Here is a 6,288-nt window from a genome sequence, read left to right as displayed (position 1 = left end):
AAAGAAAAAAGAAAAAAAAAAAAAGTTGATAACACACATACTTTATGAGATAAGATGTTCTACATACAAGTAAAGCACAAAAACTTTGGCTGAAAACAGCATGCTCTTCTGCCTTCTCATCTTTCCATAGAAAATTGAGATTCTTTTACAAGACCTCCACCCTTCCACCGTTAGTTGTTCATTAGTTACACTCTCTCTGTGTATACAGGTTTTCTCAATTTCAAACTTAATCATCATTTTTACAATGGAGAATATAGGGAACAGAAGTCATTCTATAAGACAAGGCACTGTTTCTTATCTCGTATTTAAATGTGGAGTGACACATGGAGAATTTTCCAGGAGTCTTTAATTAAGCAAAACAAATCAGAGGAAGTAAGCATATTGACTCCTGATGTTACAATCCAGTAACGCTTTGAGGACATTGTTTTAATCTGACATCAGAAGAACTTCATACATTGGCACTCTGACGGTTGCAGAAACCACCAGAAGCTAACAAAAGAGAAAAAGTGCCAGGAAGAAACCATGTAGCAAATATGCCACAGAACAGTACAGTAGGAAAATGAAAAATAATCCTAAGACGAAAAGCAAATACATTTGGGGGAACACAGTTGCTCATGAAGGAGAGCAAGCAGAGGGGCCCATTCATTCAAAAATTTGTATTACCTGGATACAACCTTCTTACAAGTTGATGAAATTATCTTTAAATCTTATACTTGAAATTATACAATATACAACTGTTATTATGACTATCATGGTGATATTCATTACAATTGGTGTTGTCTAAACTGTGAAAAAGGAGAGAGCAATCCACCCTGAAAGCTTTAATGTCAGACAGTGAGGAATAAGACAGATGACAGCAGAGAAGCAGGCTGACAAAATGGCATTTCACATGGAAGTGCGTATGAAGAAAAGGTGCATCACTGAATTCCTCTAGGAATTAAAGATGACACCTGTTTACATTCATAGACTCTTGTTGAATACTTTTGGAGACCAAACATTGGATGTGAGCACAGTGAAGCAGTGGTGGTGTGTTTCAGCAGTGTCAACACTGATTATGTTTCATCTCTGCTGGTGGAGATTTTTATGAGCGTGGCATACAGACTCTTGTTCATTGCCAAGGAAAATGCATAGGTAATGGTGGTTATAATGTTGAAAAATAATGCTTTTAGCTGACCTTTTTTGTCTATAAAACAGTGTTATTGTTCTCTTTGAATCTTTTGTAGTTTCCATAGAAATAAATGAAAGGTATAACTTTCTGCATGACCTATACTTCATTTAGTGATTTACTCCCCTACTCCTATGTGAGTCCCCACTTGAGTCTTGCAACCAATTCTGGGGCCCCCAGTACAAGAAGAACATGGAGCTGTTGGAGCAGGTCCATAGGAGGGCCACGAAAGTGATCAGAGGGCTAGAACACCTGTCCTATGTGAATGGGCTGAGAGTGCTGGGCAATTCAGCCTGGAAAAGAGAAGGCTCCAAGGAGGCCTTTTAACAGCCTTCCAATACCTGAAGGGGGCCAACAGGAAAACTGGAGAGGGACTTTTTATAAAGGCTTGCAGAGGCAGGACAAAGGGAAGTAATTTCAAACTGGAAGAGGGTAGATTTAGACTAGATATCTGGAAGAAATTCTTTAGTGTGAGGGTAGTAAGTCACTGGAACAGACTGTCCACTGAGGTTAGGAAAGCATTCAGCCAGGCTGGATGGGGCTGTGAGTGACCTGGTATAGAGGGAGATGTCCCTGCCTATATCAGGGAGTTGGAATTAGATAATTTTAAAGGGCTCTTTCAACCTAAACCATTCTATGATTCTGTGATCTCTGGAAGAATCTTTTAGTCAGTTAGAAAAGTCAGGTTTTGCATTTGTTGAAATGACAGGTTTTTTATTCTGCCTTCCTAAAGGACAGAGTTCCCATAGTCATGCTCTCATTCTGTTTGTTCAACTGTTAGTAAATTTAACTTCACAGAATCATAGAAGTGTAGGAAGTGGAAGGGACCACTAGAGATCACTGAGCCCAGCTCCCTTGCTAAATCAGATTCCCTACACCAGATTACACAAGTTTGCATCCAGCTTGATTCCTGCACTTTAGATATTTATGAGAACTGATGAGATCCCCTCTCAGCCTTCTCTTGCCAGACCTGAACAGTCTCAGGTCTCAACCTTTCCTCATATGGGAAATATTCCAGGATCTTTATCATCTTTATTGCCCTCCACTGCACTCTTTCAAGGAGTTCCCTGTCGTTTTGAACTGGGAAACCCAGAACTGGATACAGTACTCCAGATGTGGCCTCAGCAGGTTAGAGCATAGGGGAGTATCAAATCCTTTGACGTGCAGACCACGCCGTTTTTAAAATATCATTGGCTTTCTTGGCCTCAAGGGCACACTGCTGGCTCAAGGCTGAGCTGTTGTCCATCAGGACCCTCAGGTCCTTCTCTGCCTTCTCTCTAACAAGTCAGCTCCTAAACTGTACTGATGCATGCAGTTATTCCTCCTCATGTGCAACACTCAACACTTGCTCTTGTTGAACTTCAATATGTTCCTCTCTGTCCAGCTCTCTAGCCTCTTCAAGTATTGTTAAATGGCTTTTTGATGTGTCAGACACTCCTCCCATTTTTGTATCATTAGCAGACTTTCTGAGGGTGGACTCTATCCTTTCATCTAGGTCATCCAGGTGATGAAGATGTTACCTTCTCATATCCCTCTGGGAAGCAGCAGGGAAAATTTCAGATTTCTTCTGGAGATTGGAAGGAGGGCTCCTCTAGATAGGAATGTCAGAAAGCACAGCTGAAGTGCCTTTACACCAGTGCATGCAACATAGCAAATAAGCAGGAGGAGAAGGAAACTGTGATGTGCTTGGAAAATTAAGATCTGATTGCTGTCAAGGAAACGTGGTGGGATAACTCCCATCACTGGAGTACCACTATAGACAGGGATCAACTTTTTAGAAGGGATAGGATAGGAGGGAAGAGTGGGGGAGTAGCCCTCTATGTTAAAAACTGGATAGAGTGTGAGGAACTCCTTCTGAGATATAGTGAGAAGCAGGTTGAGAGCCTGTGGATTAGAATTAGGGACAGGACTAATAAGGGGCAGCTAACGTAGGTGTCTACTACAGACCACCTGATCAAGGGAAGCCTGCTAACAGGGCCTTCTTCCTTCAGCTGCAGAAGGTGTCACTCTTGCAGGCATTGTTGTGGTGGAGGATTTCAACTGCACCTGAAGATCTGCTGGTAATACCACATGGTGAACTGAAGAGATCCAGATTACTTGAGCCTGTAGATGATAGCTTTCTGATTCAGATATTGGATAGACTGACAAGAGGTGAAGCACTACTTTACCTGTACTCACCAATGTAGCGGAAATCATTAAAGGTGTTAAGATTGGAGGCAGCCTAGGCTACAGTGACTGTGTCCTGGTTGAGTTTGTGATCTCGAGGAATGTTGGCTTTGCAAAGAGTGGGATCAGGACACTAAACTTTGGGAGAGCAAAATTCAGACTGCTCAAGGAATTGTTGACCAAGATCTCATAGGAAGCTGTCCTTAGAGAAAAAGAAGTGGAAAAAAGCTGGCTACTCTTCAAGGATGCCTTTCTGGGAACACAAGAGCTTTCTATCCCTCAGAATAAGAAAGAGGGCAGAGAAGGCAGGAAACCATAATTGCTTGGGAAGGACCTGCTGGTCAGACTGAGGGAAAAGAAGGAATTGTATCAGCTATGGAAACGAGGATTTGTCACCTCGGGAGAATAAAGGGATGCTGTCCAGACTTGTAAAGAGAGGGTTAGGAAAACTCAAGTGCAGATGGAACTGAACTTGGTGGGGAATGTTAAAAACAACAAGAAAGGATTCTATAGGCACATTGTCCAGAAGAGGCAGGCCAAAGAGAGCATGTCTCCTTTGGTAAATGAGGAAGGAGAACTGGTTATGACAGATATAAAAAAGGCTGAAGTACTAAATGAGTTTTTTGCCTCTGTCTTCACTGACAGCCAGGATACTTGTATTTCTCATGTCCCTGAAGCTCACAACCCTAGGCCCCTAGGTGTGAACAAGGGGAGTAAATCTCCCCCTCCCCAGCGTAAGGGCAGAGCAAGTCTGAGACCACCTCACGAGATTGAATATATACAAGTGTATGGGGTCAGATGACGTGCATCCCAGGGTTCTGAAGGAGCTAGCTGATGTGGTTGCTCAGCTACTCTCATCATATTTGTAAAGTCATGGCTGCTGGGCAAAGTCCAGGGACTGGAAAAAAGGAAACATCATTCCCATTGACAAGAAAGGGAGGAAGGAGGACCAAGAGAACTACAGACCGGTGAGCCTCACCTCTGTGCCTGGGAAGATCATGGAACACTTTCTGGTAGAAGACATGTTAAGGCATGTGAGGGATGAGCAGGTGATCCAAGACAGGCAGCATGGCTTTACCAAGTGAAGGTCATGCCTGACCAATCTGATAGCCTTCTATGATGAAGTGATGACACTGGTGGACAAAGGGAAGGTGACCAATGTCATCTACTTGGACTTGTGCAAGGCCTTTGACATGGTCTCCCACCAAATCCTTATCTCTAACTTGAAGAGATGTGGATTCAAGGGATGGGCTAATTGACGGATAAGGAATTGGTTGGAAGGCCATAAAGAGAGGGATGTGGTGAATGGCACTTCATCCAGGTGAAGGCAGATGACAAGCAGTGTCTTCAAGGTGTCTGTCTTGGGACTGGTGCTCTTCAAGATCTTCATCAGTGACATTGATGATGGGCTCAGGTGCACTCTCAGCAAGTTTGCTGAAACCAAGCTGAGTGGTCTAGTTGACACATCAGAAGGTAGTGAAGCCATCACTAGGAACACTTGACCAACTAGAAAGGTGAGCCAGTGTGAACCTAATGAGGTTTAACATAGCAAAGTGCAAGGTTTTGTACTTGGGCTAGAGGAATTCCAGATACATATACAGACTGGGAGGTAACCTTCCAGAGAAGGACTTGGGGGTCCTTTTGGATGAAAAACTGAACATGAGCCAGCAGCATGCTCCCACAGCTCAAAAGGCCAATGGTATCCTGGGCTCCATCAGAAGAGGGGGGGCCAGCTGGGACAGGAAGCTGGTTGTTCTTCTCTACTCTGTCCCTGTGAGGCCCCAGCTGGAGCACAGCATCCAGGTCTGGGATCCCCAATACAGTAAAGATGTGGAGCTGCTGCAGAGGGTCCGGAGGAGGGCCTCGGAAAACATCAGAGAGCTGGGGCACCTCCCCTACAAAGACAGTCTGAGGGAATTGGATGTGTTCAGCATGGAGAAGAGAAGGCTGCAAGGAGACTTCATTGCAGCCTTCCAGTATTTAAAAGGGGATTTGAAAAAGGAGAGGAATCAACTTTTTATAAGAGTAGACAATGATACGACAAGGGGGAATGGTTTTAAGCTCAAGGAGGAAAGGTTTAGATTGGATGTCAGGGGGAAGATTTGTACAGATTGTGGTGAGGTACTGGAACAGGTTATCCAGAGAGGTGTGGATGCCAGGTTAGATAGGTCTCTGGGCAGTATGATCTAGTACGAGGTTGGTGACACTGTCTGTGGCAGAGGGGTTGGAACTTGACATTTGGGATCGGTTCTAACCCAAGCTATTCTATGATTCTGTGCTGAACAAGACCTGACCCAGTATTGCCTCTGGGAAACACCACTAGCCACATGCCTCCAGCTAGACTCTGTGATCACAGCCCTCTGAGATATGGTAGTCAGCCAGTTGTCAATCCACCTCACTGTCCACTCTTCTACCCCATACTTCTTCTAATAACCTTTAATACTCTTGTCAAATTTCATTAAATTTTAAATAAAAGTTGAATTCTGAAATGTTCTACACATCAGGATGAAGGAGACAATATTTTATACTTTACTATTGCAGACAGAAAAAAACTCAGCTCTTACTGTTTAAATTTGTGAGCTGATGGCATCTGGTCAGTCAGCAAGCATCTATCTGTAGGTTGCCCCCAGTGTATATTCTAACTCTTGCCAGGTTTAAGTGAAAAATACAGAGCCAGAGGAGAAAAAATGAGCTTAGTCACCGAGAAGAGAAAGTTTGACAGAATTATGTGGAAAGGAGACAACACAGAATCAAGGGGAGCCTGGGAAATGAATGTTCATAATGAGCTAGAAGATTTGGGACTATGAAGGAACCTAATGCTAGTCACGTATAAGAAATTTTAGCACTAATGAGGAAACTACTATGACAGGAGATCACTGAACGCAGCTGAAGAACTGGTGATTATTACTGTAGAAGTAACAAAGGAGATGAAGGACACAAATTGTTTTTTTTTTGTT

The sequence above is a fragment of the Meleagris gallopavo genome, chromosome Z, assembly GCF_000146605.3.
Source record: "Meleagris gallopavo isolate NT-WF06-2002-E0010 breed Aviagen turkey brand Nicholas breeding stock chromosome Z, Turkey_5.1, whole genome shotgun sequence".
Lineage (NCBI taxonomy): Eukaryota > Metazoa > Chordata > Aves > Galliformes > Phasianidae > Meleagris > Meleagris gallopavo.
The sequence above is the reverse complement of the archived record's forward strand: the minus strand, read 5'-3'. Positions refer to the sequence as shown.